The following is a 24,620-nucleotide window of genomic DNA, read 5'->3' as shown; positions in this document are numbered from 1 at the left end:
AGTTTGGGGCCACCTGCAGCACATCTGCCCACCACATCCCCCACTGCACGCACCAGAGAAGAGATTAACTTTCTGAAAATGAAAAGGACAGAGAAGAGATGAGCTGCTTATCAAATATGCACATTTCAGATGGAACTTCACACTCAGTAGAAAGATGTTAGATTGCTGTTAGCTCTCTGGAGCGCTCCTGACAATGTGTTATCAGGTCATGTTTGCATGACAGAGGCAGCCCAAGCAGGAAACATTAAGTCATATGACTTCTAAGACGGAATCAATCAAGTGAGCAGTACAGCTCCTGAAAACTAATTTCACCGTCATAAGGTCTGGTTATCGGTGTGGCAGACATGAGGTTTGTCAGCCCCATTTCAGTCTGACCAGGTTCCGCACTGCATCAGGAATTTTAATGAACCCACGCTGTAATATGTATGAAAGATGACACTGAGATGAATTCATGAAAAGTCAAGTCCCCATGAAATATGAACAATTACGCGCAGGCTCCTTCACCTATGTAACTCATTTGAATTGCCCATTTCCAAGGTCGTTGTCTTTCTGTGATTCGTTTGCTCATTTGTGCACAGATTTCTCATCATATTTAACCAGTTTATAAACCAAAGGAGCGACTCACAATCAAACAGTTCTGTGAGCTCTGGGTTGAAAGGGGCAGAGCCGAAGCCAGGCCGAGCTTCTATCTTTATTTGGTTATATCGAGCGGCAGATTCCTGAGCGTGGGCGGACAGGACTTGAAAAGACGGTTGCTCCTGCCAATCCTCCTCACCCTTCAGTGTGGCCGTCCTACTCACAGCATTCCACCTCCTGTAGTAACATCTTTAAAAGTGTTCATCTTCTGAGCTAGAAACATCAGGGCTAGTTAAAAAACCATTTGCCAGAAGATATATTGAGATCATAAACAGCCTTTTCCAAATCTTACCTTTCATGCTACGTGGAACACTAATCCACTCTTTGCATCTAGTACCTGTATTATCAACTCCATTCCTGGTGTGAATGTAAATTTTATGTACTGATCTATATGACTTAAATAGTGACTATTTATTCACTTAGTGGGTGTTTGTTGATTGACTGGCTCCTAGGAGCTAGGCACTCTTACGGGTGCCGGGACTGCAAAATTCATGCATCGATGAGGTAGGCGATTTTTATCAGAATTTCACCACCACCCCATTCTGATGTGCCATGTAGACGCTCATAGTGGCTTTAATTTTTATTTCTCAAATTATATGAGAGATTAAATATCTTGTCTTCTATAGCTTTGCTCATTCTAGTTTCCTGCTGTTTTAGTTTCCTCTTCTTAGTTTTCATCATTTAAAAAATATCTGTAGTAAATAATTTTTTTGATATATAGTTCTCTTTATTCTATATTATATACCCTTATCAGTTATATGGCTAGGAAATATTTTCTCAAAAAGGAAAAACAATGAGTTTTAAGCTTTGTTTTTAATATAATTTTTAATAGAAAAGCTTAATTTTAATTTAGGTGAATTTATAAACTTATTATTTTAAACATGGTTTTTGAAGATTAAGAAATTCTTCAAGTAAGAAGCTTTGGTATGTCATCAAGTCTTTATTTTGGTTTTTCTGTCTTCTTTATTTCTTCCTTTATTTTCATCTTTAATTCATTTGTAGTAATTAGGTTGAGAATTTTCAGGTTACTGATCAGAAAAATTAATTCATTTGTTTTAATCTTTAAAATTAATTTTTTAAAATAATTTTTTCTATAGTTTTCTATCTAAAATTTGCTTCAGCTGTATCCCACAAACTCTGATTATTTATGAACATTTAAACATTTTCACAGAAATATTTAAACATTTTCATTGCAATTTTCCCTGTAATTAATAATTAACTTGTTTTAATTTTTTTTAATCTAGGGTATTTTCAACAATTAAGAAAATTAAATTCTTATTTATATTTTTCTATGATTGGTTGTCATGCTCTTCATTGTATCAGTTCCATAAGATGTATTAAAACTTATTTGGGACCAAATATGAGAAAGGTTTTAATATTGTATGTATTTGAAAAGAACACATTTTTATTTTTATTTCTTCTTAACAACTTTTTGTTTTGCATACTTTCAAATTTGTTTATTCTATCTTAGTTTACAAAGGAAAATGTATTGGGATATAAAATTCTAAATTGTCTTGCTTTTTCTATTTTCCCTTAGAATTAATTCCTTTACTGGTTCCAGACACATTTTGTTGCTTTTACTTTTTTATTTTTCATTTCTGCATGAATAGTTTTACTAATTGCTAAGGACATTTAGAACTTTTCTGGAATCTTCTGCAAAATTTTAATTTTAAATTTAAAATGCTTTGTCTCTTCAGTGAAGTCCTTTTTGGGCATTAGTCATTACTCTCATCATTAGTTACCATGACTCCAACAAGATGTTCCTCTTCGTTTGGTCCAGACTGTCAGAATTTCAAAATAGCTTCAAATTAAGGAAAGGACATTTTCCCCACAGTTCAGTTCTCTGAAAAAGTTCTATCTCCTGCTGAAAATTCTAGTCCAGGAGTGAAACATCACATTCTAGAGCTTCAGGGCCCATTGGAAAGTCATTTTGAACATTTTCAATGCTCAGGCTTATTTATTCCACAAGCCTGGGAATGCAAGTCCTGGTGGTCTCTCTCAATTTGTAAGAAGAGGAGGGCATATGAAGGGGCCTGAGGAGCGAGCACCCAAAATCAGCACAACCAGAGCCAACGTTAATGCACCATGAACACTAGGGATAGAAATGTCAGATGTTTGGAAGAGCAGCGCCTGTTTTCAATTTCATTTTGAACACTGTATTGCAAAAAAAACCAAAAAACTTTTTTTAATTAAGAAAAGGGATCAAGGGAAAACAAAAATTAAAAGAATATCTAAACTGTTGAATATCCCTCTGTTTGTTCCTGATAAACTCCAATTACGTTTTCTTCCTCCATTCTCAGTTCTTTTGGTGTGTAATTATCAGCAGTTCTCAGACCTTAAAATAGAAAATGGAGGGCATTCCTTGGTGATGCCTACCTTTAACATTATGATTCTTTGAGTTTCTGTTGAAGTGTTGTCATGTTCAACTTGAAGTATATCTCACAGCTATCCTGTCCAATGATTTTGAGTTTGATCTGAAAATTTTTTCTTACTCCAAAATGGAAAATTTTAGTTTAATATTTTTTTTCAAATACTGCCCCTTGGTCATTTTCTTTTTCTAGAATTTTTATTAGTTGCATATTTCTCAAACAAAATTCACTGCCATGGAGTCGATGCTGACTCATAGCAACCTGATAGGACAGTTAGATCTGCCTCTGTGGGTTCCTGGCACTGTGCCTCTTTATGGGACTAGACAGTCTTGTCTTTCTCTCACAGAGTAGTCCATGGTTTCCGACTGCTGATCTTGTGTATCACAGCTCAACTCATGACCATTACCCCACCAGGCCTCACGTGTATATTTAAGTCTCTCGGTTCCTCTATTGATTTATTGTTTTCCCACATACTTTTAATTGTTTCTATCATTCTCTCTTATTGGCTTTAACATATGTATTGGATTTTTTGTATAAAAATTTTATTTGAAATATTTTATGTTATTTTATTATGTATATTTACCTCTTTTTTCTTCTATCCTGCATATATTACTTATTTTTACTTAACAACCTTGTCTGATAACCTATATTATCAGTTGGTCTGAATAATCTACTGGTCTGTTTCTATTGTCTCCCCCCCCCAGTTATTCATCATTCAGGCATTAATTTTTGTAGCTTTAATAAAAATTGAGTAATGGCAAAATCTATTGAAGTACAATGGACTGCCAAAAAGACAAATGAATCTGTCTTGGAAGAAGTACAGACAGAGTGCTTCTTCGAGGGAAGGATGGTGTGACTTCATCTTACCTACTTTGGGCATATTGTCGGGTGAGACCAGTCTTGGGAGAAAGACATCAGGCTTGGTAAGTCGAGGGGCGGCAATAAAGAGAAAGGTCCTCGAAAGGATGGATGGACACAGTGGCTTACACAATGCATTCAACCATAGGAACAACTGTAAGGATGGCACACGATGGCAGTTTTCCCTTCTGTTGTGCTTAAGGTTGCTATGGTTTGGAACTGACTTGATAGTGCCAAATAACAGCAACAGTAGTTTTTATTGATAGTGACATATTCAATCACTTCACATGCATGTAAAAGTTAGACAGTAAATGTAAAAGTCCAAAGGGGAAAAAAACAATGCAAAGACTATTGAAAGACTCCTCTGTTTATCATGATACTGTCTGTTGGTCCTGTTGTGAGGATTTGAATTTTCTTTACATTGAATCATAATATGTAATGCAGGCTTCAGTCTTTGATTTTCTTCAGCAGGTGATTCCTCATCACTTCAGCCAAGTAAATGTTTTGGGAACAAGTCAGTTAGACTACCTTAGAAGCAATGATAGCAAGATTTCATCTCATTTACTTATAAGAAGAGACCAGTCATGGAGAAAGGATGTTAGGCTTGGCAAAGCAGACAGAGGGTCAGAGAAAAGGAGGAAGCAAAGGAGAAGGCCCTGCATGAAATGGATTGACACTGACTGAAAAAAATGAGCTCAAACACAACAGTTGTGGGACTTGACCAAGATCAAACAGTATTTATTTCTGTTGCACCTAGATTGACTATGAGTCAGAGCTGGCTCAATAGCACCCAACAACCAGTTATATATATATTTATATATATAAAGTTATATATATATATATATATATATAATCTTTATGATGCTATCTTTCACCACAGAGTATTTTCAAGGAGTCTTGGTATCAGGGTAAGCAATGGACTACTAATTGCAATGCCAGTGGTTTAAATCTACCAAGAATTTCTAGGGAGAAAGATGAGGAGGTTTGTCCTCAGAAAAATTACAGTCTAGGAAACCTTATATAGGGTCACGGTGAATCCGAATTGGCCTAGTGACAGTGGATTTGGTTTCGGTGGGTTAATAGGTTTTCAGCTCAGCTCTTTAGGTTTTTACCTTCCATGCTATTTTATTTTACAACCTCAGCCTCACATTTTGTTGCTCCTGCCCTACATGAATGCCAGTCTCTCAGTTTGTACTTCTGTCTCTCAGCAGGATCTTGGCAGGAATCAAGCCTGAGTTCTAATCAACTCCTATAATTCTTTGCAACAATTTCTTCCTCCAACTACAAATAATTTCATTAAAATTAAATAATTGCCGGTACTTTTTAAGAGCTGGTAGGTATAGTGCGCCATGCAAAGCTGGATATTACCTCATTAATCCTCAAAATGGTTGTGAGAAGCATATATTATTATCCCTACTCTGTATTTGAGGAAAATTAGCTGAATCATTTCTTGAAGTCCTAACCAGTAAGACACAGAGCCAGGGTTTGTATGAAAAATGGCTAACTCCCTAGCATATGTTATTAATTATGACATCATATTGTCTTGATCTTTCCAGTATTTAATTTAAAGTACTAATAAATCCTTGAATTTTGTCCAGTGCTTTTCTATTTTTTAAAGTAAATCTTGAAATTTTGATTATACAACAGTAAATAAGTATTGCAACTAATATACATACATGTTCATACATGTATAGGTATATGCAAAGAAAATGTATTTAAGCATGTCTTTCTGATCTCCTCAGGACTGCAGACAAGTTCTCCTAGCAATATATTGTCTTGGTCTTCTTGTTGAGGTTTTTTTATTTTAGGTGCCATTGGGACAATTCCAATTCGTATGATTTTATATACAACAGAGTGAAACAATACCCAGTCCATTGCCAAACTCACAAATATTGTTCTGGTGGAACCCATTGTGCCAGCCACTGTGTTGATCCACCCCATCAGGGGTCTCCCTCTTTTCCAACGATGTTCTTCTTTGCTGTGCTTGATACGTTGTTCCCGGAACTGGTCTCTCTAGAGCATATGAGATGAAGGCTTGTGATCCTCCCTTGGTTGGGGGATTCTGGCTTTATTTTTTTCTTCTGGAAGTCCACAATATTTTCAATATTTTCACCAAAACCACAATTAAAATATATCAATTCTTCTCCAGCCTTTCTTGTTTTCTTGGCCCATGTTCACGTGTGTGTGAGGTGATTAAAAAATAAAAAACAATGGCTTTGGTCAAATGCAACATAGTTATCAAAGTGACATCCTTGCTCTGTAGCATTTTCAAGAGGCCGTGTACAGCAGATTAGCTCAATGCATTATGGTGTTTGATTTCTTGACTGCTGTTTCCATGAGTATTGATTATGGATCTGAGCAAAATTAAATCATTGACAATTTCAGTGTTTTCTCCGTTTATCATGATGTTTTCTTTTGATTCAATTGTGAGGATTTTGGTTTTCTTTACATTGATCTATTAGGCAGACTGCAATCCTTGTCTTTATCAGCAAGTGCTTCAAGTTCTTATTTTCAGCAAGCAAGGCGATATCATTCATATGTTTAGAGGTTCTTAGTAAGCCTTCATCCAATCCTAATGCTATGTTCTTCTTCATATAGCTCAATTTATCAGATTATTTCCTCAGCATACAGATTGAATAAGTATGATGAAAGGACACCTATCTTGATATTAAACTATGCAGTAACCATGCAAACATAGTTCTGTTTGGATGACTGCTCTTCAGTCCAGGTCCAGGTTCCTTATCAGTACAATGAAGTGTTCTGGAGTTCCCATTCTTCTCAATATCATCCAGTTTGTTATAATACATATACTTTTGAATAGCCAATAAAACACAAGAAAACATCTGTCTGGCATTGTCTGCTTTGAGCCAAGATCCATCTGGTGTCAACAGTGATACCCTTCATACTACATCTTCTTCTGAAAATTGGGCTTGAATAGGTTTTTAGTCTGGCAATCTATGATACTGAAGGTAAACTATCCAGAATGGAATTGTTGAAAATGTTAAAAAAAAATATTGGGAAAAATGTAACTAATGTCTCTGGACCACAGTCATAGCAATTGTTAGATGGGAAAATAATTGCTGTGTAAATGTTCCCTGCAAACACAATAAAATATTAATTTTTAAAATAGAACATATTAATTTCTTTAAAAACTTCTCTTTCATAAATTTTACATCTTCCTCCCTATTTAAGCATTAAAATCATTGTTGCTTTTAATGCCATTTAATTGGATTGCACTTTTAATTAATTTTAACTCTAAATTATTTTGTTTATTAAGAGTGGTCCTGATGTAAAGGGCTAAGTGGAGAGCAAATGCTTCGAAAATGATTAGGGCAAAGAATGTACAGATGTGCTTTATACAATTGATGTATGTATGGATTGTGATAAGAGTTGTATGAGCCCCTAATAAAATGTTTTAAAAAAAGAGTAGTCTATGTGGGTGCACAAGGATCCCTGGAAGTGTAGTGGGTTACATATTGACTGCTCATCACAAGGCCAGCAGATCAAACCCACTATATGGCCTTTGGCCAAAGGTGAAGCTCTCTGCTTCTTTAAAAATTTAAATTCTCAGAAATTCAAAAAGGCAGTGTTTTTTTCCACCCACTTCCCCCTTTTTAAAGCCACGGTAAATGAGCTCTGGTGGCATAGGGGGTTCCATGTTGGGCTGTTAACTGAAAGGTAGGCACTTTCAACCCAGTAGTCACTCTTGTTGAGAAAGATGAGGTTTTCTATTCCATAAAGCTTTACATTTAGGAAACCCTGGGATCAGTTCAACCCAGTCTTATACAGTCACCAGGAATGGAAATCAACTCAATAGCAATGAATTTAGTTTGGAGTTTATGTTTTTGAATTGAATGTAATATAGTTATTTTCATTGCCATTTTGTGACCCACTGCTTGAATCTACTTAACTATTTTTTACAGTTTTGTTAAGATATAGAGTAGCTCTGGTTGGGTAGTGGTCATTATGAGGTGGGCTGCTAAGTACAAGGTTAGGAGTTCAAAACTACCAGCTGCTCCAAGGGAGAAATATGAGGCTTCTACTCCCTTAAATAATTACAGTCTCAAAAACCCACAATGGCAGTCTTAACTTGTCATCTGGGGACAGAATGGGTCCAAAGTAACGTAATGGCATCCAACAACAAGAGCAACTATGAAAATAGCTAGATATTGTCATCACTCAGCTTCACAATTGTTTGGCACCTTATTAGAGACTTGTCCTGTAACACCCAAGAGTACTGTTTGCTGACTTTGCAGCTCTAGTTTTAAGGTGCAAACCACTTGAATGAGGACTCATGTCTTACCCAATATTTGGCAACTTAACGTAGGTTCTGATTCTGGAAAACTTTGTTGCATGTAGGTGCCATCAGCTTGGTTCTGACCCATAGCAACCATCTGCAAACCAGAATGAAACACCCAACAGACTTGCACCTTCCTGTGCTTGAGTCTGTTGTTGCAGTCACTGAGTCAATTCTTATCTTTGAGGACCTTCTCCTTTTTCACTGTCTCTCTACATTACCCAACAGGATGCCCATCTCCAGGGACTGGCCTTTCCTGACAACATGTCCAAAAAATATTAGACAGAGTCTCAGCACGTTTATCTCTAAGGATCATTCTGGCTGTACTTCTTCCTGGACAGATCGGTTTGTCTTTTCAGCAGTTCATGGTGCTTTCAATATTCTTCTCCAGCACTGCAGCAAGTAAAATTAAATAATTTAACAAAACACACACACACAGCCCTGGGGCATATTGGTGGTGCATGTTAGGCTGCTACTACAAGGTCAGAAGTTTGAAACCATCCACCACTTAGAGGGAGAAAGATGAGACTTTCTACTCTCATAAAGATTTACAGTCTCAGAAACCCACAGGGGCAGTTCTACTCTGTACTGTAGGCTTACTATGCTTTAGAAATGACTCTATGGGAGAGACTCCACGACCACCACCACCACCACACACACACACACACACACACACACACACACACACACACACACACACACACACAGTTTACATTCATAGAAAATGTCAGCAGGTTACTTTGTTCACGATCTTAGATAAAAATCCTCATAGAGAAAGATGAGATCCTGGCACATAATATATGCTTAATGTATTTTTGTTATCTCAATGAAAGCATATATAATTTATCACATATAAATAAAAAATATAAAGGGGCACAAAATCCAAGCAAATTTAGGAACCACTAATGATTTTAGAAGAATGTTCTTGGCATGATTTTAATGCCTTAGAATCAGAATTTGTCATAGTGCCTCAAACATATTATTTTCATTGCTTTAAAACAATCATTAAATGAAATTACCATATACACTCGAATATAAGCTGACCCGAGTATAAGCCGACATATCTAATATATTACGTGGGAAACCAGAAAAACAGACTGACTGGAGTATAAACCTAGGGTGGAAAATACAGAAGCTCTTGATGAGTTTCAATAATCAAAACAAATGAAAATAAAATTACTGAAAATTGAGACATCAGTGGGGAAATGTATTTTAATATCTATTTTAAATAAAAAAACATAAATAAAAGGACAAGTCATTTAACATTAGTAAACCAGCACAGTAAGTGGAAAATAGGTTCAACTAAAACAATAAGGTATCAACAATGATGCCTTAAGAGTACTATTCCCTGAGCTCAATCAGCAACCAAGCTAAAATGTAAAGAGTTAAAATCCTTCAAAACTGGATTCCTCATCATCATCCGTATCCCAATGCAGAGCTTCAGCTGGTGTGAAGTCATCATAGACGCTGTCCTCACTGAGATCGCCTTCATCACCATCACTGCTGTCATTTTCATACAAAGTGCAGTCTTCACTGCCATCCATAGCCTTACTAATACTACATTTCTGGAAGGTACGTCGCACCATGCCTTCTGGAATGTCTTCCCATGCATCTCGAACCCACTTTGCTATTAACTCTATGTCAGGCTTCATAAGATTTCCTCCTTTTATTAGTCGGGCTTGACCAGATGACATCCATTCATGCACAGCCTTCGCACACGGTCTTTAAAAGGCTTATTCAAAGATACATCCAGAGGCTGCAGTATAGATATAAGCCCACCTGGAATAATGGCTAAAGTAACTTTACTAGATTTTGCCAATTTTTTTATGTCATCTGATAGGTGGGCTCTGAACATATCCCAAACAAGTAACAATGGCTTTTTCTTTAAGGCTACTCCTGGTCATTGGTTCCAACTTTCTTCCAGCCATTTTTTTGTTCCATCTTCATCCATCCAGCCTTTAACATGTGCATGCACAGTAGTTCTTGGTGGGAAATTGATCTTTTTAGGCAAGGTCTTTCTTTTAAAAATAATGGCAGGACACAGCTTAGTTCCATTAGCCAAACATGATAGAACAACTGTAAAGTGTTTTTTTTAAAATTTCCTGTGGTTTTGAGAAAAATGTTTTTTTCTCCTACACTTACCACAGTTCTGTTGCTTGGAAGATCAAAAGTCATGGCAGTTTCATCCATATTCCCAATATCTGTCAGGTCATAATTATAAATCCTTCTTTGTTTTATAATAAATGACTGGAATGACATAATTTTTTCTTCAAGGTCTTGTGGCAATTTCTGGGAAATCTTTGTTCTTTGTCTCAAACATAGTAAGCCAAACCTATTCATGAAGCGGGTACACCATCCTGCTGACACAGCAAATTTTTCAATGCCTGGTGCTTTATATTTGTCATCATTAGCCAGTTGTAGAGCATGTATGCAGATTCCCATGAGTGTTACACAGTAACCATTTTGACGACACTCTATAGCCCATTTATGCAATTCACTCTCTAGAGCCCCATAAAAAGATGTTAAACCATGATGAGCTATTTTAGCTTTTGGAATCTGTTCCAAGTCAGCCTTCATTTTCCGCCACTCCCTCACTTGCTTTTTGTCAACTCAGAATTCCTACTTGCAGTACTGTTATTGCTCTCTTCTGCTCTTGACCCAACCTTCATTTTGAAACCAGCCTCATATGACCGGAATTTTTGTTTTGGTTCAAGAGTATGCATTTCTAATAGGATAAAAAACAAGACTTTGAAGAAGAACTTTCATGCTAATGCCCCCTGCCCCTATGACGTCTTAGCCGGGAAGTCCATGCGGGTGGGGAATGCAGGATGTGAATTAACACAGAGACCAGAAAGGAGAGACAGAGTGCAGCCACAGACACATCCTTACCAGTTCAGCTGCCAGCATAAGTGAATCACTACCGGTGCTTCTGCAAATTGGAGCCGTCCATGTCATAGGACGGCTCTGATTAGTTAGATGTGAGTAAACATTCAAAGCCCTGCAGTGTCAGCGGGCTTTGAATGAACAAATGGCAATCACCTGCGAGATAATGGGTGCTTGCCCCATTACCTGGGGGGGGGGGTCCCAGCAAAATGTTACACCTCACTGGGGTACCACTGACCCATGTATAAGCTGAACCCAAGTTTTTAGCACACTTTTTTTGTCAGCAGGACAACCCTACTAATAGCAAATATATATATATATATATGTATATATATATACATATATATATATATCAGGGCTGAGATTCAGGAAAGGGAAAATAAGAAAACTATGTAAAAATTAATGCTGCTAAAAGTTGTTTTTTTGAAAGAATAAACAGAATGGCAAATTTAACCAAAGAAATGTGGAACAAATTTCAATAGCAAGAATAAGGGATGAAAGATAGGTCATCACAAGAGACCCTAATGAAAGCAAAGGATAATTACACATTACTATGAAGGATTGTATGCCAATGAATTCAACTTGGAAAACATGGAACAATTCTGGGAAAAACAATCCCTCCCTAGACTATCCTCTATGGACCTCAAGAATCTCAACAGTCTCATAGCAATAAAAGAAATAGACAATGTTGTCAAGGGATTAACAGCAAAAAATCCCCTGGACCAGATGGCTTCCCTGGAGAATTCTACCAAGCATTTAGGGAAGAACTAACATCAATCCTACAAAAACTCTTCCAGAACATAGAAAAAGATGGCAAACTCCCGAATTCCTTTTATGAAGCTAGTATAACTCTGATACCAAAACCGGGCAAGGATCCCACAAGAATCGAGAACTAGATACCTATATCCCTAATGAATATCGATGCAAAAATCCATAACAAAATATTGGCCAATAGAATACAAAAGTATGTAAAACAAATAATTCACCATGACCAAGTGGGATTCATACCAGGCATGCAGGAATGGTTCAACATATGAAAGACCATTAATATTATTCATCACATTGACATGAAAAACTACAAGAACCACATGATAATATAGATAGATGCAGAAAAAGCATTCGACAACATCGAAACACCAATTCCTATTTAAGACACTTGAGAAGATAAGAATGGAAGGAAAATTTCTCAAGACAATACAAGCTGTATATGAAAAACCAACAGCCAACGTGGTAGTCAATGGAAAAAAGACTAAAACAATCCCACTGAAAAGGGGACCAGACAAGGATGCCCTTGTCCCCAATCTTATTTAATATTGTGCTGGATGTTTTAACTAACAGCAAAATGCAAAGAAAAGACATCAAAGGTATTCATCTGGGGAAGGAAAAGATGAAACTATCCTTTTGCAGATGATATGATTTGATATATGGAAAATCCCAAAAGCTCCACAAGTGGAGTACTGGAAGCAATAGAGGAGTTTGACATAGTGGCAGGATTGAAGATCAGCAAGCAGAAGTCAATTGGACTGCTATACACATGGGATAAGATCGCAGAAGAGGACATCAAAAAAGTGGTACTCTTCATAATAGCCAAACACAAATTCAAATATCTAGGGCTATACCGGACTAAAAGAACAAAAGATCTATATGGTGAAAACTACAGAACACTATTACAAGAATCCAAGAGCGACCTCAACAAATGGAAAAATATCCCATGCTCCTGGATTGTAAGACTCAATATAGTAAAGATGTCAGTTCTGCCTAAGGCACTATATAAGTTTAATGCAACCCTGATACAATTACACTCATCTTCCTTCAAAGAAATGGAAAAACTGATTACCAACTTCACATGGAGAGGGAAGAAGTCCAGAATTAGCGGAGAACTCCTCAAGAAGAAGGACATAGTGGGAGGGCTTGCTTTACCTGACTTTAGCACATACTATACAGCCACAGTTGTCAAAACCACATAGTATTGATACAATGACAGATACTCAGACCAATGGAAAAGAACTTAAAACCAGAAATAAAATCATCAGCATGCACACAACTGATTTTTGATAAGGGCCCAAAAAAAGTTGAATGGGAAGTAGATGCCCTCTTTAACAAGTGGTGCTGGAAAAAATGGATATTTACCTGCATGAAAATGAAGCACGACCCCTATCTCACTCCATGCACAAGAATAAACTCAAGGAGAATCACAGAACTTGAAGTTAAACCCCAAACTATTAGGGCCATCAATGAGGGAATTGGGACCAACTTGAGAACTTTGGCGCAGGGAATACACAGGCTGTCAGAAATAGGGAAGGACACGAACAAAGAGGAGGCACAAATTGACAAATGGGATATACAAATTGACAAATGGTAAAAACACCTGTGTACATCGAAAGAATTCAACAAGAGAGTAATAAGAGGGTCCATGGACTGGGAAAACATCTTTAGCAATGACACATCAGACAAAGGCCTTATAACTAAAATCAATAATACTGTGCAAGCTTCCAAAAAGAAAAAAAACACCTAATTGCCCCCTGAGGAGGTGGGACATGAACAGAATTTCACAGGGGCAGAAATCCAAATGGCTAAAAACATATGAGGAAATATTCCCGATGTTTGGCCATAAGAGAATGCAAATTAAAACAGCAGTGAGGTACCACCTGACACCCTCAAAGGTAGCCCAATTCAAAAAATCACAAAACAACAAGTGTTGGAGGGGCTGTGGGAGACAGGAACTCTCATCCACTGCTAGTGGACCTGTAGGTATGTACAGCCACTATGGAAATTGATCTGGTGATATCTAAAACAGATGAAAATCGATTACCATACTACCCAGCAATCCCCCTACTGGGCATATACCCAGAGGAGGCAAGAAACAAACCACAACCAGACATCTGTGCTCCAATGTTCATTGCGGGACAGTTCACAATTGTAAGGAGATGGAAACAACCCAAATTTCCATTAACTGATGATTGGTTTAAAAAGCTGTGGTACATACATACAATGGAGTACTATGCATCGCTAGGAAGCAGTGATGAACGTATGAAGCACATAGCGGCATGGGAAGAAATGGAGGAAATCATGCTAAGTGAAGTAAGCCAAGTGCAAAAGGACAAGCACAACATAAGTCCGCTTAGGTAAGCTTTTTAAAAAAAATGCAAAAAGGACACAAAGAAAAAGTTACTGTATACAAACATTCCTGGAATGAGGACCAGGTAGTATGGCAGGGACCAGACCAAATATAGGGATACATATTGTAGGGAACCAGTGGAGACATCTGAGGGGCTGGCCCCAATCCCAACTACCACGTGGACACCTGTCCCTCCCCACAGAATAATTTACTTCAAAGGATAGCATTGAATCTGCATCTCCGGGAGAGGGACATATCTGATCAGAGCACATGGGAGCAGATGAAGGGGGAGGAGGAAAGAGTGGAGCACATCCTGGTCCATCAGGCTTTGAGGACGATGTTCTCTATTAGAGCAGCCAGTCCACAGAGAGGACCACATGACTGGTCCCACTATGAGACATGACTTCCCTCACTGACCCTTAGTCCTACAGGGGACAACCCCGGAGACACAGTGTGCGAATTGCGCCAAATCTGATTCCACCACAACGAGGCAAAACACTAAGGGGGTGCAACAGAACAGCAAGGGAATGGAGCAGCAAGGTCCCCAGAGAATGCTGAAGTTGGACTTTGAAGCCAGGGCATAATGCTCCAACAGACTGGACTGGAAAACACTCCTAAAAGCCAAAAGACAGTCCTTGAACTAACTGCAAGCTTTTCTTTCTTGTTGTGCTATGTTTTGTTTTCTGCCTTTGGTCTATTGTTGTTTTGTTGTATATTGTTGTTGGTTTTGCTCTGTCTTGTTTTTGTGCATGTTATTATTTCTGCAGGTCTGTCAAAATAAGAAAGGCTGGACAATCTGGAGGAGAAAACAACTGGATTGACAGTTCTGGGGGCGGGGCCATGGGAGAGGGGGAGGTGAGGGGAGGGGTAGTAGTGTTAACAAACCTAGGGAAAGGGAACAACAAGTAATCCAAATCAGTGATGAGGAGGGTATAGGCGGCCTGGTAGGGTGTGATCAGGGTAATGCAACCAAGAGGAATTACTGAAATCCAAATGAAAACTGAGCATGACAGTGGGACAAGAGGAAAGGCAAAGGAAATAGAGGAAAGAGTTAGGAGGCAAAAGGCATTTATAGAGGCATCTACATATGCAAATATATTTATATATGAGGATGGGGAAATAGATCTATGTGCATATGTTTATAGGTTTAATATTAAGGTAACAGAAGGATATTGGGACTCCACTCAAGTACTCCCTCAATGAAAGAATACTTCCTTCTATTAAATTGGCATTCTATAATGCTCACCATCCTAACACAACCACTGAAGACACAGTGGGTGAATAAGCAAATGTGGTGAAGAAAGCTGATGATGCCTGGAGTCCTTAAAGTTTGAAGGTAAGCAAGTGGCCATGTAGCTCAGAAGCAACAGAGCCCACATGGAAGAACACCACCCTGTTGCTCACAAGGTGTCAAGGGATCAGTTATCAGGCATCGAAGAACAAAAAAAGTCCTAGCATTATGTGCTCACCTCCCTTATATGATCGCTGAAGACAAATGTGTGCACAAGCAAATGTGGTGAAGAAAGCTGATGGTGCCCGGCTGTCAAAAGACAGTGTTTGGGTTTTTAAAAGCTTGAAGGTAAACAAGTGACCATCTAGCTCAGAAGCCACAAAGCCCACATGGAAGAACCACACCAGCCTGTGTGACCATGAAGTGTCGAAAGGATCAGGCATCATCAGAACAAAAAAATCTTACCATAGTGAATGAGGGAGGGGGGAGTGTGGAGTGAAGACTCAAGCCCATTTGTAGGCCACTGCATATCCCTTTACAGAAGGGTCTCGGGGAGGAGATGAGCCAGTCAGGGTATGATATAGCAATGATGACACATCCAATTTTCCTCTAGTTCCTAAATGCTTCCTACTCCTCCACTATCATGATCCTAATTCTGTCTTACAAATCTGGCTAGATCAGAGGATCTACACTGGTACAGATAGGAACTGGAACCACAGGGAATCCAAGGTGGATGATCCCTTCAGGGCCAGTGGTGTGAGTGGTCATACTGGGAGGGTCGAGGGAGGGAGGGTTATAAAGGGGGACCGATTACAAGGATCTACATGTGACCTCCTCCCTGGGGTTCGGACAACAGAAAAGTGGGTGAAAGCAGACGTCAGACAGAGCAAGATATGAGAAAATAATAATTTATAAGTTATCAAGGGTTCATGAGGGAGGGGGGAGTGGGGAAGGAGGGGGAAAATGAGGAGCTGATGTCAGGGGCTTAGGTGGAGAGCAAATGTATTGAGAATGATGAGGGCAATAAATGTACAAGTGTGAGTTAAACAATTGATGTATGGATGGATTGCGATAAGAGTTGTATGAACCCCTAATAAAACGATTACAAAAAAAAGGGTTGCTTATGGTTCATAACAGCCCTATAATACAGAGTTGAGTTACCCCTTTGAGTTTCTGATGCTGAAAATCATTACAGGGGTGGAAAGCTTCGTTTTTCTCTTATAGACTGCATGGTAGATTGGAACTTCTGACCTTGCGGTTATCCACCAATTTATAACCCACTAGGACACCAGGGATCCTTATCCATTAGCAATTAAGTCACCACTTGACACCCTCTTGGATGACTAAAATAAAACAAAATAATAAACATACAATAACAAATGTTAGTGAGTATCGTGTGAAAGGTTGAAATTGGCATTTTTATTCATTGCTTACCAGCTTTTTAAATGGTGCAATGATTTTGGAGAATAATTTATCAGTTCCTCAAAATATTAATTTAGTTACTATATGATTCAACAATTCTATTCTTAAGAGGAATGTTATTTCTACCAATCAAAATGTATAAATGACACATCAGTTGATGGGTAGCTAATCACATGTGGAGTAGCCATACAATATCATGTAATTGATTCATAAAAAGGAATATTGACCTGATTTATATTACAACATGAATGCCCCTTGACAACATTAAACTAAGTGAAGGAAGGCAAGAATAAGTCCATATGTCCTATGACAGTATTATGTAAAATGATTGCTCATGGGTACAGGATTTGTTTGGGGAGTGAAAAGAATGTTCTAAAATTAGAACGTGGTGATAATATACTAAAGTCTGTTAATTTACTAAAGCCCACAAGTTTTATGGTATGTTCATTATGCCTCAATAAAGCTGATAGTAAAAGCTACCTTTACTGTAAGCAAAAGAAAACAAATCACACACATATATTAGTCCTAAAGAAAAATGATACTTAGCTGATAAATTCAAAAATAAACACGCAACATACACACGCGGACTACAGCAAAGAGACAGGTTTCAAAAATACAAAATTTTTTTATTACTTTTTAAATCTATCAATGAAACATGACCTGATAGCAAATGACAGGCAGCCTTCAGGGCTGAAATTACATAAGCATTTAGGTGACAACTCTATTCGAGATGTTTGTAGTTCAGTAGGATGGCTTACCTTTAAGGCAATTTGACTGTGCTTTTAAATGACAATCTATCCATGAGTTCAGCTTCACTGAGATTGTTGCAATGTCTTTATCTGCAGCAACACTCATTAAGCAAAGCACAGTGCAGCTTGCCTTTGCATGCTTGCTAATATCAAGCTTCCTCTTGGGCCTCGGTTTAGGAGTCTGATGGGGATATGCCTTTTAACACAAAGCAGCATCAACTATGTGAGAGATGAAACCTTATCTCTTTGTGAGTTTCAAAATGTGATAGCTGACAAAGAGTTGGATTTTCATCTCTCACCCTTTATCTGAGATTTATCTGAGATTTATACCATCTAAGGGTACATTTATCCCCTAGCCCCTCTTCTAGATGCTTCAAGCAAAAACAAAATCCTGTTAATCGGTTGGACTAAGTGTTTACTGACATTTCAAAATAAGAAAATTGTTATTTTCAATGGAAGAACCTCCATCGACAGAGCATAAGAGTGCTTTGAAGGGGCTCTGGTTAAAGTAAAAATAATTCTTTACCATAAAGTTTTAAAAATACTGAGCATATCCAATTAAAGTTGAACCTAATGCATTATCAGAAAAACAAAACAAAAAAACAAACCCTGCATTGTTTCTAAGCCTCAACAGCAAACTTCCAAATTGCTTGGGATGAAAAACATAAGAATAAAAAGTACGACTGGTTCAGGGGTCAGATGTTTTGTTTATCCAATCCAATTCTATTATGGCTGATTACCACAAATGAGCTTGCTGTTGTTTTAAAGGCCATGGAATATGTCTTGATGTGTGGAGATCCAATACACATCACCATCCACCTGTCGGGTGGGGTGCATTGCTATAATGCTGAACAGACTTCAGTAGAGCTTGCAGCTAAAATGGATTAGTGTGAATGAGTTGGATAACGTTCTGATGATCTGTTAAAAGCTCAGAGTACCCTCAGAATGCTCAAAGAAGCGCATGTGTTTGGGCACTTCATCAGGTGTAACCAATACCTGAAAAAAGTATCATGTTTGGTAAAGTCGAGGGTCTTTGGAAAAGAAAAAAAACAACCCTCATTGGTGTGGATTTATATGGTGGCTATGACAATGGCCTCAAACAAATTTGAGGATGGGACAGAACTGGGTAGTGTTTTGTTCTGTTGTAAATAAGGATTAATGAATAGGAACCAAGATGATGGCACCTAATAAAACCAACAACTGGGATCATGCATGGTGTGCACACAAAGGAGTCAAAACATCTTGGAGGATGTATTCTTCCTATCACAGCAATGTTGCTCAAGTAGAAGAAATAAGCCATCCTTTCATGACAACATGGGAAACAATTACTTTGAAGGTGCTGAGGTGATGTTGAATTATTGAGTTTTGTTTGCAAGAAAGCCATTAAAACACAGTCCTTTTTCATGAATACCTTATCATTTTAATTGAAAAAGCACCATTCTCGAAAGATTGAGGCCACAGTAGGAAAAGAGTTAGAAATAAAGAGAAATACAGAATCACCACAACCAGTTGCTGTTGAATTGATTCCACTTTACAATGAACTCATGTGTCCCATAATCGAACTGTGTTCCACATGGTTTTCTATGACCGATCTTTTTGGATGCAGATTACTAGGCCAGGCATTTTTGTTGTTGTTTTTCTGAGACTCCAACTTTTCTACCTTAATTTGAGCATGTTAACCATTTATCCTGTCCAGGGGGTCCAAGTTCCAATTAGCCCTGCTTTAATCACATTTAAACTTAAATTTAATTCCATTTGCATCTGCCTTTAAGGAACCTCAATCCCTGAGACATTGCAGGAATGAAAAAGAATATCATCATCACTCTATTCTCTTACCCTTAAAAAGAGTCATGAATGCCTGCCTGAGTGACAGTCGTTTACACAGAACATAAAACATATAGGTAACCTTTTTAATGGTGAATGCACCCTGGGGGCAGAGGGGGTTCCCATAAAGAGTTAGAGTCTTGGAAACCTTGAGAGTTAAACCCAGTTCCATAGAGTCTTGCTGAGTTAGAATTGACTTACACGAGTGAATTTTGTTTATTGGTGAAGGTTTATTTGTTTTCCCCTACTTAAAAAATCTTTAAGAGTGTTAGTTAATAAGATGATTGGAAATTAACTTTGAAATTAGCTTATATTTTCCAAAAATAACATCTAATATAGATATAAAATTTATATAATATAAATACTGAACGATTTGGAAACCAAGATAATCCATCCCTGGCCCCCAATATCTTTTGCCAATCAAAGATGATGAGTAGAATATTTTGAAGACTTAGTGCATTCAGAAGTCCCTTGATTTTGTTATGGAATTCAGATTAAGGTATCTGGGGAACGGAAGCATTTTCCAGGTAGAAATAAGAGAGAGGTGAGTTGAGTGTTACTTCAACTAAAAATAATAATAAATAAAGTGATTGAAAAGTGGCCATGAATGGGATCTCTCCCCATGAGACTTTTCAAATCTGTGTTTCTAGAAAAATAACAAATATGAAAACAAAGTCTTCTAATTTACTCCGAATTTCTTAAATATAGACCCTGTTAAAATATGCCTCGAAGAAAGTCCAGTATGACCTGTCCTGATCAACTAATTTTGAGTGATTGGAAATCGATTAATTACAATAAACAATGAGATTTACTCTCATTTCAGCAGCTTACAATTGGCTTTATAGAAAAATGGTTGTGCCCAAAGCCATGACGTCGAAACAGTTGCTGGCAATTAGAGAGACTCTACTGTGCTCTGCTTCTTCCTTCTTCTAACTCTCCTTTGCACTATCAGAAGGAACTTTGGATAGTCACATCAAACTTTTGCCTTTTCAATTTTTTATGGAATTGATTTAAATACCAAAGCCTTTGGCTCCCCCCCCCATAATATATGTTAATATGAAACTGAAAACCTTGTGTGAATGTTCATATAGCTAGGCACTGGATTTTATTTGCGGTGCTTTCAGCCTGCGGCAATGCAGAATTAAATGTGTTTCATCTTTTCTCATTCTGTCTAGCCCCTGAGACGCTTGCCTTGTCACGACCACGTCTCCTCACCGCAGCCAAACGGGACTCGTTGTTGCCCTGCTCTCATTAAAAGCGATAGATTTGCTTCATGGAATCTCTTTTCTCCCCTGTCTAGCTGTTGTACTTGCTGATTTGCATCTGCAGTTGCCTAGGTACTCATCTGCTCACCAGAAAAAAAAAAATTAGGGGAAAAAAAGCCAAACCTGCATATTTTCTATGTTAGCACATTGATTCATTATGTCATTTCTAAAAGAGGGACAATATTGTGACTCATGAATGGGGAGGGAAAAATGTAACATTTACTTCTTTGTTGGTTCAATAAGTGTACATTTGGCGGTGACGTGAGATAATTGCATAGTTACCCTGAAATAACATGTTTTATTTGTCTGTAATAATGCAGTAACTACATAGAAACTTCTCAGGAAACAATCGTAATTATACGGTAATGTGATAATGAAGCTGTTTTATTTTTCTCAACAACCATGCAATTAACTGTACAGAAAGTCCAAAGCACACCATTCCCAAACTAATATGCACGCATACAAGGGCTTCGTTCCTGGTTTCCATATCCTTAGCTGCTGTTCTCTCATTTCAAGCCCCTGATATTTTTCAAAAGTCTAGATCGAAATCCTTTCCACGATCTCCCTTCTTCGAGACCAGCAAACTGTTTATTCTTTAGAGTTCCACCATGGTTAAAAACTGAGGCATAAAATGTAAAGACTTTATAGGACTTTATGTTAAGTAGCCCAAAGCCATTTAGAATGGAAAAAAAACCAACAACCAGCAAAACCAGAGGGAGACTTCAGCAGAATGTTTCCAGGCAAATTGACTTTGGAAAATATCTAAGCTTCCTGGCAGGTTTCACAGGGAGCTAAGCTGAGCTGAGTAAGACAGAAAGAAGCGCAGGCCCTTAGATCCAGGGTGAAGAGGGGTAGGAAGCAACCTGGCCACACTTCCTTTGCGGGATGACCCTGAAAAATAAGCATATCCTGTGAGAGTGGGTTTACCCCTTCTTAGCAGGCAGAGAGGTGCTGTGGGCCCCATGAGAAATTCCTTCTCTTTAAAAAATGTAGGTATCACATTGGAATTATTCTAAGTTTGGTTCAGTCAGTCTGTCTGTCTCTGTTGTGATATTGGAAGAGATACAAGGAAAGAGACTTAGAGATGAGGCAGAGACTGAGGAAGAGGGACGCAGAGACAATGAAAGAATAGGGTAACCAAAGAATCAAGAAGGACAAGGAAAGCAACAATAAGGACAGAGAGATGCAGGGTCAGACCAAACACAGTAGCAGAGTATGAAGATAGTGATGTAGAGGGAGGCAGGGCAAAAGGGATGAGGAAACAGAAAATGCAATTCATGGAGACAGTGGAAACAGATGAAATGAGAGAGTGTGGCAAGGACAGCGGAGGAAGGTCGAGGAAGAGAGCAACATCATCAGAGCAAGCACAAGAATCCGGGAGAGACAGAGCGGTAGACAGAAACCGTCAGGAAGCCGCTTAGAGAATGAGAAAAGCAGAGACAGAGTCGGCAAGAGAAAAACAGTAAAACGGATGCATAGAGCAAGTTCTACACATATGCATGTTCGTGTTTGAGTGTGCGTATACATATCAGGATACAGATATGGGAGAAAGGCGTGGGGTTGGGGGGTGCTTTCTAATCCTATAAATAGTTGCAGCCTTGGTAACTCACAGGGGCCATTCTGTCCTGTCATAAAGGGTTGTTGTAGTTACATAATCTAGAATCAACTTGAGGGTATTAAGTGTCAAGTGGTGGAGCCTAACCCATCAATCAGGTCACAGCTGATGATGCCTCCATGTGGGTATGGCCTTCTTGTGAGGATTATTGGAACTTCCTCTCTGCCTTTGTCTTCCTGTTGACAAGCCACACAGAGACTTGCTGAGACCTGGAAAAGCTCTCGGTGCTTCAACTTCCTGCTGAGGAACCACATTCAGAGAGCTGGAGGAGTCACTTGGAGACCCATGCCAGTGCTGAAATGCTTCTACTGCCATTGGATCCACATGACTTCTACTCAGTAGTCTGTGATCTTCCTGCATTTGGTGTCATTGCATGTGCTGAAGCAGAATTTATAGACTAGTATTAGACAGATAGGCTAATATTGGATGTATGGACTTGATCTGGACTGTGCTGGGATGTTTTCTCAGTATACAATTGCTCTTTGATATAAAGCTCTCTCTTTCACACATATGAGTGTCTCTGGATTTTGTTTTCCTCTAGTCGACTCGGTCTAACACTAGGGTTACTATAGGGTCACTATGAGTTGGCATAGACTAGATGGCAGGAGATACAGCTATATATGAAATAGATATAAATAGAGATAGATAAATGTAGAGCCAAGCTCAGAAAATGTTCTGCATAAGACCCTCCTGATCTTTGGCCAGCCTTGTTCTAATTTTAGAGCTGCATGATGGCCAGTGGCAATGCTTCTGTTCATTATAAAACTGCATTGCATTTTCAGCTTCTGGTTTGGTACCAAGAAATGAATCACAGAGCCTCTGAAGAGTACTGTCATTTTTTCCTCAGTGGTCTAATTTAAATTCTCTATCAAATACCATTGCAACAGTGACTTTTAGCAGTTTGCATGATTTATGCTGTTAATGAGCAAAGAACCAGAGCAGGTTGGTTCTCTCCATAGAGAATGGAGTGAAACAAAATCTGTCACAGAAGCTTTGCAGAACGATTCCGATTCTTCTGGATCGCAGCCAAGTCCTTTACATCAAGCGCTTGCTCAATTTAATGAAAATTAAAAAGCATTTTTTGATGACTGCGTGAAATTCTTGTCCACAGAAGACAGCCAATTGATTAGGGAATAAACACCCTAAAGGCAGAAGAAAGATACAATGTCATTTAGTTGCATCCAAAAGATAAGTACTCTAGTCAAGAGCCAAGTTAAGGAACACATCGGAAGTTTAAAAATCTGGGTTGGTTTAAGTCTTTTGGGTCTTGATTACCTGGAGGTGAAAATTACCAACTTCAAGCACTCATAAGGACCCTGGATTGCTTGCAAAGGGTATTGCCATTTCTTAAGAGGGGGATCGATAATGGATGATAGAGGGGGTTAGGTATCAAAGTCTTTCAAATTTACTAGCAATTTACCATGTGATTCTGCTTAGAACTTCCAGGCCTGGGCTACTCTTCTCAGAAAACCTTAGACTTCTGTTCAATAGCCATGCAACTTTTCCTCTTTTGACATATGGTTCCCTCTCCTAAAAGTCAGAGTCCCTGGATAGTTTAAATGGGTGATGTTCTCAGTTGCTAATGGACAGGGTGGAAATTAGAGTTGACCTGGAAACACCTAAGAAACGCCTAGTGACCGACTTCTGGAAAGTCAGTCATTGTAACCCTATGGAGCATAGCTGCACTCTGCTACACATGGGGTTGCCAAGAGTTGGATCCAGCTCTATGGTCAGATTATTTTGCAGCTGTTTAAATGTGAAATATTATTAAAATAAAAGTGGGAGATAATTCAAGGAGAATTTCAAAGAGAATGGGGAAGTGGTTTGAAACCATCCATCCATCTCAGAAGCCCTCCTGTGTACAACTTGCTATACTAGTTACTGGTAGAATGTGAAAGGAATTCAAGGAGGTTTCTGGGAAAAAAGTATTAAAAACATGGAATTCTCCACCAGCATTTGAATTCCTCTTATATAACCAAGACACAAGTTCTCACAGCATTTTGCCATTTTTCAGGGCCTTTAAAAAATCATTTTAATGGGGACTTGTACAACTCTTATCACAATCCATACATCCATCCATTGTATGTCCAGCACATTTGTACATTTGTTGCCCACATTTTTCTCAAAGCATTTGCTTTCTACTTGAGCCCGTCGTGTCAGGTCCTCATTTTCCCCTCCTCCCTCTCCCTCCCTCCCTCATGAACCCTTGATAATTTATAAATTATCATTATTTTGTAATATCTTATACTGTCTGACGCCTCCCTTCACCTACTTTTCTGTTGTCAATCCCCCAAGGAGGAGGTTATATATAGATCCTTGTAATCGGTTCCCCTTTTCTATTCCACTTTCCTTC

General features: G+C 38.4%; 1 pseudogene; it reads right to left on the bottom strand.

Moving 5' to 3' along the window:
* Positions 1-2,867: 2,867 nt before the first annotated feature.
* Positions 2,868-24,620, bottom strand: part of LOC142449199 (small ubiquitin-related modifier 1-like) — a 41,961-nt pseudogene continuing 20,208 nt past the window's right edge.

This window comes from Tenrec ecaudatus, chromosome 5 (assembly GCF_050624435.1).
Source record: "Tenrec ecaudatus isolate mTenEca1 chromosome 5, mTenEca1.hap1, whole genome shotgun sequence".
NCBI classification, from domain to species: domain Eukaryota; kingdom Metazoa; phylum Chordata; class Mammalia; order Afrosoricida; family Tenrecidae; genus Tenrec; species Tenrec ecaudatus.
This window is presented reverse-complemented; position numbering and strand designations above follow the sequence as displayed.